Source organism: Scylla paramamosain, chromosome 48 (assembly GCF_035594125.1).
Source record: "Scylla paramamosain isolate STU-SP2022 chromosome 48, ASM3559412v1, whole genome shotgun sequence".
NCBI lineage: Eukaryota > Metazoa > Arthropoda > Malacostraca > Decapoda > Portunidae > Scylla > Scylla paramamosain.
In genome coordinates, this window is record NC_087198.1 from 6036050 (window position 1) to 6049627 (window position 13578).

A 13578-nucleotide genomic window follows, 5' to 3' on the forward strand; every position below is an offset into this window, starting at 1 on the left:
ATGAAAACACCCGCACTACATGTATTACGTTATTTCATTAGTCTCAAGTCGCTATTTCAAGTCTATATAAGCCTCAATAAATACGAGAGCTGTGGTGGTGGTCTGCTTCACGTCTGCCAATTAGAGCGTTCTATTTTTCCGTTTTCTTTCGTATTCTTCGTAAAGCTCACGTATCCTTCATTTGTCGTTACTTCTTGCCTCACAGTGTATTGGTAAGTGTCTTCTACTGGTAATAATAACCGTGATTCTATTATTTTGTATCATTACAAGTAGTATTGCGAGAGTGGCTCCGTTCTTAGTGACAATTACCTCAGCACAGCCTTCACCAATCAGCGCCAAGTATTCAAGTCACGTGATACTCTCTCCTCGCCGTCTCCTCAGCCATTCGCCCTGCGCCCGCTGACGTGACGAGTCCCCGGTTGTGTTACGGCGGTGAAGCAGTGTTGCGTCTGTCCCTGGTGGCCATGCTGTGGTGGACAGCGGTGTGGAGGGAGAGGTGGATGTGAGTATGGCCTGGTGGTGGATAGGGAGGAGTGGATAGTGGAAGAGAGATGTGGAGAGTAGGATGGTGGAAGGGGGAGGTGGAGGTGGCTATGGCGGACGTGACTGGGTTGAGGTGGTGGTTGTGGTGGTGTTTGGTATGGTTGGAATGGTTGTAGAGGGTGTTGGTAGTGGTGGTGAACGTGACTGGCTTATGTTAAAGGTGGTTGTGGTTGTTGGGGATGGTGGTGGTTGTGTGACAGTGGTGGGTGCAGCGGACGCAACGATGTTGTGGTTGTTGGGTGTGGTTGAGGATTGCGATGGTGGTGGTGGTGGAGGTGGTAGGTGGCGGTGGTCGTAGTCGGAGCGGGCTAATTGGTGTTGGTGGTGGTGTAAAAAGGTGTTTATCGGACGGAGTGGAAGTGGTGGTGGTGGCGGTGATACGATTATCAGGGATGAGAGAGAGAGAGAGAGAGAGAGAGAGAGAGAGAGAGAGAGTGTGTGTGTGTGTGTGTGTGTGTGTGTGTACTCCTATAATCAGCAAATTGCAGTCACTCGTTCGCTTGTTTCACCTCCCTGTTTCAGGCCTTCTCTCCCCTTCCCTTCCTCCTCGCTCCCTTCCTAGCCTGCCCGCCACCCTCTCCCCGCTTTTCCCTGCCTGTCCTCCCCTGCTCCTCGTGTCCCAGGTGAGTGTTGCCTTATTTGAGTCAATGTATAATGGATTTTATTTGAGATTGAACCTCCACACGTAATGAAAGGTAGTAATCTGTGGTTTTGTATACTATTATTGGACTATTTATGTAAACTTACAATAGAAAACTAATTCTATTAGGATATGTGTATAAACAATTTCATCTATACAATGACCTGTGTGATGTGACGTTAGTGTGTGTGCGAGAGAGAGAGAGAGAGAGAGAGAGAGAGAGAGAGAGAGAGAGAGAGAGAGAGAGAGAGAGATTGACAGCAAATGAACCAATATTTTAACTTTCCTGACTCTGATGATGAAAGTTATATGACTGAGGCTGCAGTTAAGTAAGTTGAGAAGCTGAGCAGATAAATATGAGTACACCACCTGTCTGTCTGTCCGTCTTTCAGTCAGTCAGTCAGTCGGTTGATGGAGGAATGGTGGAGAGAGCAATGTGTCTGTCTGTCCATCCTTCAATCACACAGTCAGTCAGTCAGTCAGTCAGTTGATGGAGGACTGGTGGAGAGAGCAATCTGTGTCTGTCTGTCCGTCTTTCAGTCACACAGTCAGTCAGTCAGTCAGTCAGTCAGTTGATGGAGGACTGGTGGAGAGAGCAATCTGTGTCTGTCTGTCTACGTGATGCTTCCCTCCGCCGTTTCATTACGTAGACAAAATACATGAAAGGGAAATATTGGTTTTATGGACAGGTGTGGTGGTGGTGGTGGTGGTGGCGCCATTAGTAGTATTCAGGTGTCATACCTGTAACGTAATAAGGAATGAAGGCAGGACGTATGCGATGGCAGCTTGAAGGTAACAATTGGTGATGAAAGGTGGTGGTTGGTGGTGGTGGTGGTGGCAGGGGCTGTGAGGGCTGCCTGTTACCGCCACCTTCACTATCCCAAGCGCACATCTCTGGCTGACCCTTCGCTCCCCCGTTCTTTCCCTGCCCTCAATTCATCGCCCCCCCCCCCCTCTCTCTCTCTCTCTCTCTCTCTCTCTGCAGACGAGTGCAGTTGTGTTTTGAGTCAGTTTTTCTAAAGTTTGTGAAGTGGTTGGCGTGGGTGGCAGGGGCGTGAAGGGCGTCACGCTGGTAGTGTAGAAAAGAAAGCGAGAGAAAAGTGATGCGGCACTGGTGTTTAATACCTGAGTGAAGTACTGGCGTCGTAAAGACCATTTCTGTCCATTGTGATTTCTGAGTTTAAGTAATGAGGCTTTGTAATGGGTCGTTTATCATTTATTTTATTTTTCACGTGGACAAAAATTGTGCTTACTTTATTTATATATATATATATATATATATATATATATATATATAAAAGGAAACACAATTTTCCTCCACATCAAGTTGTCATCAAAACTTGCTCCATTCATTCCATTGCCAAACTGAGACCATGTACCCTGACACATTAACAAAAAAATAAATAAATAAAAAAAATAAAAAAATCCCTTCACCTTTCTCTACTGAGAGAGAGAGAGAGAGAGAGAGAGAGAGAGAGAGAGAGAGAGAGAGAGAGAGAGAGAGAGAGAGAGAGAGAATGGTGGCCAGAGTAAGACGAAGGAGAAAGCAAGTTAAAGAAAACAAATGGAAAGTGAGAGAAAAGCAAGAAAATACAGATGAAAAGAAAATCTGCGGTAAAAATGCACCGCTGAAACAAAAACGAATAAGAAAGTGTAATGAAACGATGAGATAATTTTGTGTTTTTGTGAGCCCGCAATTATGCTGCACCCACCCTCTACCAATACTACCACTACTACTACTACTCCTACCACTGCAATTTATGAGCAGTAGGTGACAGAAACGAAGAAGCGCAAACACCTGGAGATAGGTGAGCTTGATAGGAAGTTACAAGTAGAATATGAAGCAAAACTCAAAGACTCACTGAGAGAACTTGAGAGGACTGTGAAGAACAACTCAAGAACATTACGCCCTAAGTGGACGACCTGTACGAGGCCAAGGTGAGAGTGAGAGTGAGAGGGGAGTAGGTAGGTGACGGATTTGAACTGGAGAAAGATTAGGGTGGAGAGAATTGAAGGTTGTAACTTCTAGGGACATTGGGAGGGAGTGAGAGAGTGAGAGGGGAGTGGGTAGGTGACGGTTTTGGACGTTAGAAAGACTACGGTGGAGAGAGTTATATAAAAAAAAATGGTGTTATATTAAGTAAAATCAGTCAATATTTAACACGTCGGGCGCCACACGCACCACCGCCGTTATATTTCAGACTATTCAAAGTTGCCGTGTGTACCACTGGCCCAACATTTATCACTTTTCTTCCCTTTTTTTTTTTTTTAACAATGAATTCCATTAAATAATGGGCAAAAATGAAACGCAAATCTTTTAAACAAATGTTGATTATTAATTATCATAATTTTTAATGAGGCAAATATAATAATGGTAAAAAAATGAAAGAGTATCTTTTGTGAAGTGACATTGTAACTGGTCAAAATACAAAGGTGGAACTCTAAATGGTAATAATAAAACTTGTCTCAGTCACGGCTCAACATATAGATGTAGTATCCTTAACAACTGTCATCTATATATTCTTTTATTATAAAGCAAATCTGTGATTGCAAAACAACATAACATTTTTACCTACTCTTATTGAAATCATTACTATCATTTCTTGCACAAAGGAGAACTTTTCCTGTAACAAATGAAAGCCTGTGTCCTGTTTGCAGCTGCACAAAGAAAAGGCTTTATCCTTCAACATTCATATAAACAGCTTCTTCATTCCTTGTGTAGTGAAAACAGTGACTCAAGAAATGATTGCAGCAAATGTGTGAAGGTCGCTATTGATGGAGAGAGTGCTTTCTTTCAGAACATAGGAGGCATACATGTACCTTCCCATCACACTGATCACATACACTCTTCACTCTCCTACCTTCTCAAGCTGCACTTGTCCGTCCTTCATTCACACTAAAGATTTGACAGCGCCCTCTGCATCTTTTTCCCGCTCTTCTAGAGTGACCTTGCAATCCAACAAGAAAATGGTGTTCTCTTACCTCCCAGAGAGAGAGAGAGAGAGAGAGAGAGAGAGAGAGAGAGAGAGAGAGAAAGAGAGAGAGAGGGAGGGGGGCTACAATAGCCCCCCTCCCTCCCTCTCTCTCTCTCGGTTTGTCTGTCGGTTTCTTTTTTTTTTTCTATTTTGTTTAATCTACTACTACTACTACTACTACTACTACTACTAATAATAATAATAATACTCGTACTACTACTACTAATCGTACTACTACTACTACTAATCGTACTACTACTAGTACTACTCGTACTACTACTACTACTTCTACTACTACTACTACTACAACAACAACAACTACTACTACTACTACTACTACTACTACTACTACTACTAACACATCTACTACCACCACCACCACCACCACCACCACCACCACCACTACTACTACTACTACTACTACTACTACTACTACTACTACTACTACTACTATCACCACCACCACCACCACCACCACCACCACCACTACTACTACTACTACTACTACCACCACCACCACGAATACCACCACCACTACTACTACCACCGCCACAACCACCACTACTACCACCGCCTCCACTACTACCACCGACACTACCACCACCACCACCACCACCACCACCACCACCACCACCACCACTACTACCACCGTCACCACTACTACCACCGCCACCACCACCACTACTACCACTACCACTGCTACCACCACCATCACCACTACCACTACTACTACCACCACCACAACCAACACCACCACAACCACCGCCACCACCACCACCACCACCACCACTACTACTACCACTACCACTGCTACTACTACTACTACCACCACTACCACCAGTACTACTACTACTTTTACTGCTACTACTACTACTACTACTACTGTTGCAGGTGACCCATGAACTACCTCTAACAATGGTGATGAAGAACCAGAAGTGGGTTGTAGGTGACGAGATAACTATCCCAGGTCATCCCGGAAGTGGCGAGGTGACCCCATACAGCTCCACAAGGTCGTGGAGGACGCCAGATATAGCCACGTGGTCGCCTACACTCAGCCATCCACCTCACCTGCCCCAGACTGCTACCCGGACACCATCCAGCCACAAGAACCCAGATAAGCACTTCCGGGGTCCTTGGTTGTGGTTAGCTAGCTAGTTTGTTTAGGGGTCACTTGCTGTACATAGGAACCCTCCTCGGTCTGCTGCTATTTTTTTTATTTTTATTTTTGAGGTGTAACGCTGTCCTCTACGTGAGAGTGATAGTGTTTATCTTTATTTATTTATTTTTTTTTTCCTGAAGACCAGTTCTGAGGTTATCTTGGAGGTTAACGGAGAAGAGTTCTTCACACCTGTGTTTGTTGTTTTATTTTATTTTTTTATTGGTCACTTTTTGTTTTTTGTTGTGATTGTTATTAATTTTATTTATTTGTATTGAAATATGTGAGTGTGAATGCAGCACAATATATAAAGGTGTGCATTCCAGAGTGAAAGGAAGGCGTGCACAGGGTAGAGTGCACAGGATGCAGTGCCTTGTTTTTATCACCAGACCTTGATTGATTGAAGCAAATGGAAACTTTGGTGTGAGTACCTTACAAAGACACTTGGCAATACTAATGTCACCTCACCTCGTGGTTTCACCTTAAACCTACAAACATTGGCTGGACACAAGGTCATAGAAATAATTTATTCTCATTTATTCTCATCTTTACAAATTACAGTCTTTACACATCAAAGTAACTAATCACCTTTATTCATCCACTTGAGGGGGTTGAAGGATCGCTAATCCCATATTAAATTGCCAGTGTTCAACTCGCCTCTCCTCCCTCATTTATTGACCAATTCATTTAAAAAATATTTTGATCAGGAAGGTTGCAAGAAGAATGTCTGCTATCTTTTTTTTTTTTGTACGATAAGTTTTTTTTTCAATGAAAAAGTAAAAAAAAAACTGTGTCAAATATTTACTTTCAAATATTTGTCAGAAATCAAAATCAGTTACAAACAAAAATGACGACAGCAGACTTTGTTCGCCTCTCACAGCTTGATAAGCCGCAATGGCCCATCTGTGTGTAACACCAATAACAACGGAGATAATTTTTATATGCAAAAATCCGCCATTTTAAGTTATGTCAAAGTTTAAGGGGTGACTATAATACACCTATTGCAGCTAAGGACTTGAAATTCACATGATATATACATCACAATATGTTGAAAAACAGATATAGATTAATTTAGTTACTACGATCGGTTTTGTACATAGGCCTAAAGTAATTCATGATTTCACCCTTAATTACCCGGGGGGGAGGGGGGAAGGCGGGTGAAAACAATTTTTGTTATATTTCGACTTTTAGATCAAAACCAGTGTTTAACTGTTTGAAATAAATAAAATATTAATGCAAAAGATATCTAATGCAGACACATTGACTATTTCCTAGATTTACGGAAAAATATTTATCTTATTTTTCGTATATAAATTTGAAAAAAATAGTTAGACCTAAAATTACGTACTCTCTAATGTTGTCCGCAGCAAAAGAACCGTAGATATTCATAGGAGACTGAGGAAGAACGGGTACGCCAGAAAGAAAAAAAAAAAAAAAGTCATGTCTCGCAGCGGGCGAAACCGTGAAATTTCATAACAGAAGACCTCATTACATAAGGGGATATATATATATATATATATATATATATATATATATATATATATATATATATATATATATATATATATATATATATATATATATATATATATATATATATATATATATATATATATATATATATATTTATTTATTTATCAAAACATTACATATATAAAAAATGGGAAAAAAAATGTAGAAAATAAAAAAAATAAAAAAAAAATTCATATCCGGATCGTACAACGACACCCTTGATGCAAAACATGTTTGCGCGCCTGACGATGTTAAGACACACGACACACACTTCCCTTGAGAAAAGATGATAGCCTTCACGAGTGTCTTACTATTTCTTTGCAGAGCCCCTCTTCTTGATGACGACGCGTACACTGTCAGCTACACTTTGCAGTGTGTTACTTAAATTTTTCTCTATCTTTGTATCTCTCCATTTCAGATAAATTGTTATCTTTCCAAGGGTTGAGAAGAACATGGTCGTGGTTCAAGAGAAGCCACTACAGCCACTCCCTGACAAGCCTTCCACACCGGTGAGTGTTGTTCAAGCATGTATTAGTATTGCTAATTCCTTATTTCCTAGAACATATACCACTATATAATGGAAATGTCTTTCCAACACAAATAACGTCAAGGAAAAATAAACTCTACACTAACTAAGTGATGAAAAACGTAGCATCATCCGCTACACAAAACAATACAGCAGCGAAGTGACACTACCAGGACTTGAACCAACACCTGCCTGCCTCACTGACACCTACCGTGGTGCCAGGGAGTGCCGAGGCCTGTGCTGCCACCACGCTGAGAGAAGGAGAAAGAGAAGAGCATCAGAGAGGAATGACCGTGGCAGGAAGGATGGTGTGTTAGGTGACTGGTTCAGACAGTGACAGTGGACAGAAGAAATGCTGGAGAAAGATTAGACCACAGGTGGTTCATGTTGTAGTTGTTCAAGATTTGGAAGAAAACATTTTTTTTTTTTCTAGACAGTGGCAGCAGACACACAAGAGAGGATGGTGTGGTGGACAAGAGGATGCAGGGAGACAGCAGACAGAATGGAAGCTACAGATGAAAGAAGAGCAGGTCAAGCCATGGCAGCAGACACATAGACAGACAGATTGGATAAGAAAGAAGTATTATTTAGTGAGGTAAGGAACTGTACAACCCTTCACAGTGCTGACTACTTGATAGCAGAGGTGGTTCATGTTGGTTCAGGATTTGGTTTGAAGCTGTTACGTGAAAAGAACATTCTGAGGAACGAGAGGTTGTATTGTCACTTGTCAACAAAGTGGCAGAGTATTGCTATAACATTTATAGCCAAAGCTGTACCAGCTGCCTGAGTGTGTCATGTCCATTGTGTACTTACAGTCACCTTTGTCATGTCTACGCTAGTGGAGGAGAGGGAAGAACAAACCTTGAATCGTCCAGGGTTAGAGTTTTTAGCAAAGGTTTGAGCGAAGAGTTCAGCTTTAGAGATAGATGTGATAGCAGTGGTGCCATCTGGTTGAAATAAAGAAGGGAAAGGAGAAGCAAAGTTATTATAGATGTTGTTGGGTAAGTGCCAGAAGTCAAAAGGGGGAGTTAGATCTTGAAAGGTTTTGACACTTTCTGTTAATAAAGGAGTTTTTTTTGGCTAATTGGAGAACAGACTTGGCATGGCAGAAATGTAAAGTGCATTAGATTCCGGTGATGGAAGAAGACTTAAGCACCTTTGGTGGGCCACCTCTCTATCATGTATAGCACGAGAACAAGCTATGTTAAACCAAGTTTAACTTTGGAAGGTTTAGGTCGAGAAAAAGAGTGAGGAATGTACGCCTCCATGCCAGACACCATCACCTCTGTTATGCGCTCAGCACACAAAGACGGGTCTCTGACACGGAAGCAGTAGTCATTTTCCAAGGAAAATCAGCAAAATACCTCCATGTTCCCCCAACTAGTACAGGCAAAACGCCAGTGGCACCTTCCTTTAGGGGGATCCTGAGGAGGGATTGGAGCGATAGGACAAGATACAGATATGAGACTGTGATCGGAGGAACCCAACGGAGAAGAAAGGGTGACAGCATAAGCAGAAGGATTAGAGGTCAGGAAAAGGTCAAGAATGTTGGGTCTATCTTCAAGACGGTCAGGAATACGAGTAAGGTGTTGCACCAATTGCTTTAGGTCGTGGAGAATAGCAAAGTCTAAGGCTAGTTCACCAGGATGGTCAGTGAAGGGAGAGGAAAGCCAAAGTTGGTGGTGAACATTGAAGTCAGTCTCCAAGAATTAAGATCTCTGCAAAAGGGAAGAGAGTCAATGTGCTCCACTTTGGAAGTTAAGTAGTCAAAGAATTTTTCATAGTCAGAAGAGTTATTTGAGAGGTATACAGCACAGATAAATTTAGTTTGAGAGTGACTCTGTTGTCGTACCCTGGTGGTGGAAAACTCGGAAGATTCAAGAGAGTGGAAAGCAGGTTAAGTCATTGCGCACATGAACACAGCATCCAGCTTTGGATCGAAAATGAGGATAGAGAAAGTAGGAGGGAACAGAAAAGGGGCTACTATCAGTTGCCTCAGACATCTGAGTTTTAGTGACGAAAGGATGATGAAGCTTAATAGAGGAGAGGCAGCGTTCTACAGATTGAACGCGAATGTTGCAGAAGTTTATGAAGAAAAACTGAGAGGGGTATCAAGACATTTAGGGTCGTTACCAGAAGAGCAGTCTGACCCGGGGACAATTGTGGTCCGCTCACCAGATGGGGTCTCCGAGGCTGGTGTAGGAGTATGTGTGTAATAATTAGGTGCTGGTAGTTGTTTTGTGTGCAGGAAGAGAGATATCTCCATGACTATAACGTTTGGTACGATTGAAAACATCCTTTGATTTCCACAGATATGTACACACACTAGCAACAGTTTTCACCTGTAGCACCAGAAACAGTCTTCCTCACACGAACCGTTTCACTGCCGGGACTTGAAGGCTGATGAAGCAGTGCGGCGGAGGTCACGCCTCTCAGAGTGTTTATACTTGTTGTCAACACCGCCATAACTAATACAAACTCTTTAGTGCAGGTAGTTAAATAACTGCAATCATTGTTCCAGATTCCTAAATTCACAAAGTGCATAACTCATTCCAAGTTTTTATTGCAGATAATTAAAGTTTTAGTGAAATAATTATTCCTATTCCTAATGTTGTGTGGTGCATTATCTCAGACAGGCCCACTGGAAGCTGTCAGAGTGCTGTGGCACGTGGCAAGAACCAAGTGTTCAGGAGCACACACTGTCCCTTCACCAGTCAGCAGGTTACGAAAAACAATGCAGTATTTTGTTGAGTAATCAAAGTAATAAAATGTAAATGATAAAATGTCAGTACTGATTTAGAGTGTCACACTCCACCATGGCAAAGACTGCCGGCTGAGTAATATTCAAGTTGTATTAGTGAGACTCTACTCAATGTTAATTATAAGGCAGGTATAAAAAAAAATAGTTAAAAAATGTATCATAGTACAAGAAAGTGACAGTTCAAAATGTAAACATATCTTTAACAAGTAGACTTGAATGGTCATTAAGTAGTACAGCAGACCCTTCCTACAGTAAATTCACTATTATTTGTAGACTGGCCTTATTTGTCTCTCATCATTTTACTTTTCTCATTATTCTGTCTTGTTTTCTCATTAATACTTGAGTGCCTTCATGTTATCTCTATTATTGTGACTGTTTCTCTCATTATGTTGCTGATGTTGTCTACTCTCATCATCTGACTGACTGCTCGCCTTCACAGATCTGGGCGGCTTGGAAGCCTCACTACAAACTGAAGACCCGTTCACTTGAAGGACACAGTTGGAGTCGGACACAAGATCCAAGAGGGAGTTATTTTTAAACGAGAGCTTCAGGCAAAAAATTCGAGTGGATTTTCAACTCTAAAAATAACTTTTTTTGGGGGGATATTTTGAAGCTTCTTTATCTTGAAAAATAACTCCAGATATTATGACTCTAGCTGGAAGTTGACCTGAGCAATGTAGGGTTTGCTGCAGTGAGATTACCAAGGCACGAGTGTCTGGGATTTAAAGATGATGGATATGTGTCCTGTGTGCTGCTGTGCTGGGAGGAGAGGAGCAGCAGCAGTCGTGGGGCTCTGCTCCCGCTGTCACTGGTGCAACTGTTCACTCCTGCAGCTACCTTCCCTCAACATACTGTGTCTTCCCACACATGCAATGAACAACTATGAACAATACTTCTCCTGCGATGAGGAACAGTGAATAACAACACCTCTCTCTCTCTCTCTCTCTCTCTCTCTCTCTCTCTCTCTCTCTCTCTCTCTCTCTCTCTCTCTCTCTCTCTCTCTCTCTCTCTCTCTCCACAGTATGTCCCCCACAGTATGTTTACAAACCCACAGTGACTCTCCACAGCCCCTCACCAACAACTGTCTCCTTCACACACACACACACACAAATGTTGGAATCTTGTAGTGTCTACAACAATGAATGGAACCAAAATCGACAAGCCAAATTTTCTTCCAGCCTGCGTGAGTGTAGTGAGGCTCAATGTGTGTGTACAAGTGAAGAGTATATATTAGATGCATGACTTAAAAATATGAGGCTTACACAAAAATACAGGACATAACTTGAGTGTGGTGAGTCAAAGGGGAGTCAAAATGCTCAACTTTGAATTAATTTACAACAAAAAGTAACTAAATAAACACACTATAAAAAAAATAATCTCATCAATTAACACTGGAAAAAAAAATATATATACACCAACGCAAAATAAATAAATAAATAAATAAATGAAAACTAAATAAAGCAAATTAATCTGAACGCTAACACACAAACCAACATAGTCGTATATTTTTAAACACTACGGTGAAGAAAGATAATGAAGCTTTAACATTGAGTGAAAGAGAGAGAGAGAAATTTGTGGTCTTCCTAAATCTCTCTCTCTCTCTCTCTCTCTCTCTCTCTCTCTCTCTCTCTCTCATACACAAACAATAAAAAAAACAAAAAAAAATAAGCAAATAAACAAAATACAAGCAAATAATAATAGCCATCCACACCAATCCACACCAAGCCATCCCAATCCAGCCAATCACGAGCCAGCAGCAGACACACCGAGAGGATTGTGAGAAAGAGGAAAAAGAAAAAAAAAACATGAAAAATAATGGATACCGGGAGAATAAGAAAAGAATAAGAAAAAAATGGCGAATCAAGAGAAAAATGAGAAAAATAAAGGAAAAAATACGAATAAAACCAAAAGGAAAAAATGAGGGAAGGGAAAAAATGGGGTGAGAAGGGGAACACTTAGGAAAATAAACGAAACAATAGGGCATTACATTGTGATTAGGTATAGCAGGGATGGATTATGAGAGAGAGAGAGAGAGAGAGAGAGAGAGAGAGAGAGAGAGAGAGAGAGATCTGGTCAGGAATTTAATTTTGTGTTAGTGGTTTACGCCATCTCTCTCTCTCTCTCTCTCTCTCTCTCTCTCTCTCTCTCTCTCTCTCTCTCTCTCTCTCTCTCTCTCTCTCTCTCTCTCTCTCTCTCTCCTTACAACAGTTTTGTCTTTCTGTTTTCTCTCGCTCTTATCTTTCGCTGAGAGAGAGAGAGAGAGAGAGAGAGAAACATTATTATTACACACACACACACAAACACTCTTTTCATAGATAAGTTAACACTTTTAATATATATATATATATATATATATATATATATATATATATATATATATATATATATATATATATATATATATATATATATATATATAACCCTTTCTTTTTACATTATCTATCACAATTAATCTTTCTACCTCCTATTCCTTCCCTTCCAAATGAAACCGAACCATTAAGAAGTATCACTTGCTTCTCTCCTGTAACTTATAATGAAACGCTCGAATTAATTCATAAGGTGCGCAAAGGAGCTTAATTAATAAACAGGAAAGATTAAAAATGCATTGCGGGGAAAAAAAAGGTAAAATATGAATGAGTTTGAGGAAAGGTGTGTGTGTGTGTGTGTGTGTGTGTGTGTGTGTGTAAGCTAATGAGTTTTTTAACTGAAGAATGTAAGGTATTGGATCCGAAAGCATAAGGGATTGGACGCCCTGAGTGAAGCGGTTACAGGTGTCTATTGTTCCCGTGGTTGATATACTGAGACAACTTGTTCGCCACCTTGCAATTAGAGACGTGGCAGTGAGGCTGGTAGATACCTATCAGCGCCAGCATTTTTATTTGTCTGCGATTTCCTGGGGCAAAGGGGTGTCTTAGCTAAATTTGAAATCGATGTGCAGGAAAAGTACAGCATGAATTGCTGCACAAGTGTATCTAAAATTAAAAACATAACCCTTAATATAAATATTCATACTTACTGGTGTATGATAAGGCTTTGTTAATTGAATTATAAGATAAAACTAAAAATAGGTAATGATTTTTTTAAAGTAAGTATGAACAGTAAAAATAAAAGGATGTTGATATCGGCTTGTGCATTTTATCTGGGAATGTTGAAAAATATCAGATATCACTGACACGTCCTGTATATGAAAGTAATCAGTGAAATAAAAAAAGAACAGCACCGCTGGCGGACGTACGACGTACTTATCTTGATCATTATTCTTCAGTTAAAGAAAGCGCCGCGCACCGTTAGGAAGGAGTGTAAAGTGTAAACAATAGCCTCTCAGTTCTGCCGATACAAAGGCCTTTACTTTGCTCTACTATATCCAGAATAGGGTATAGCTCGTTCTTTCGGGAATTTTCTTAATTCCGCTGTAGTCCATGATTGTGGCGGTGATGTATCCATTGTGCAGGGTAGTGGAGTAAG

At 40.9% G+C, this 13578-nt stretch overlaps 1 long non-coding RNA gene across 4 annotated transcripts; it reads left to right on the forward strand.

Moving 5' to 3' along the window:
• Positions 1 to 357: 357 nt before the first annotated feature.
• On the forward strand, positions 358 to 11119 carry LOC135095354 (uncharacterized). 4 transcript variants are annotated; one of them, XR_010264340.1, is made up of 7 exons: positions 371 to 502; positions 1066 to 1166; positions 5050 to 5737; positions 7245 to 7335; positions 7786 to 7947; positions 9985 to 10073; positions 10553 to 11119. It is a non-coding gene; the product is annotated as an uncharacterized LOC135095354 (long non-coding RNA). The 4 variants fall into 4 exon arrangements; XR_010264341.1 differs by lacking the exon at positions 1066 to 1166 and having other exon boundaries at positions 358 to 502; XR_010264339.1 differs by lacking the exon at positions 371 to 502 and having other exon boundaries at positions 509 to 1166; positions 9665 to 10073.
• The last annotated feature ends 2459 nt before the right edge of the window (positions 11120 to 13578 follow it).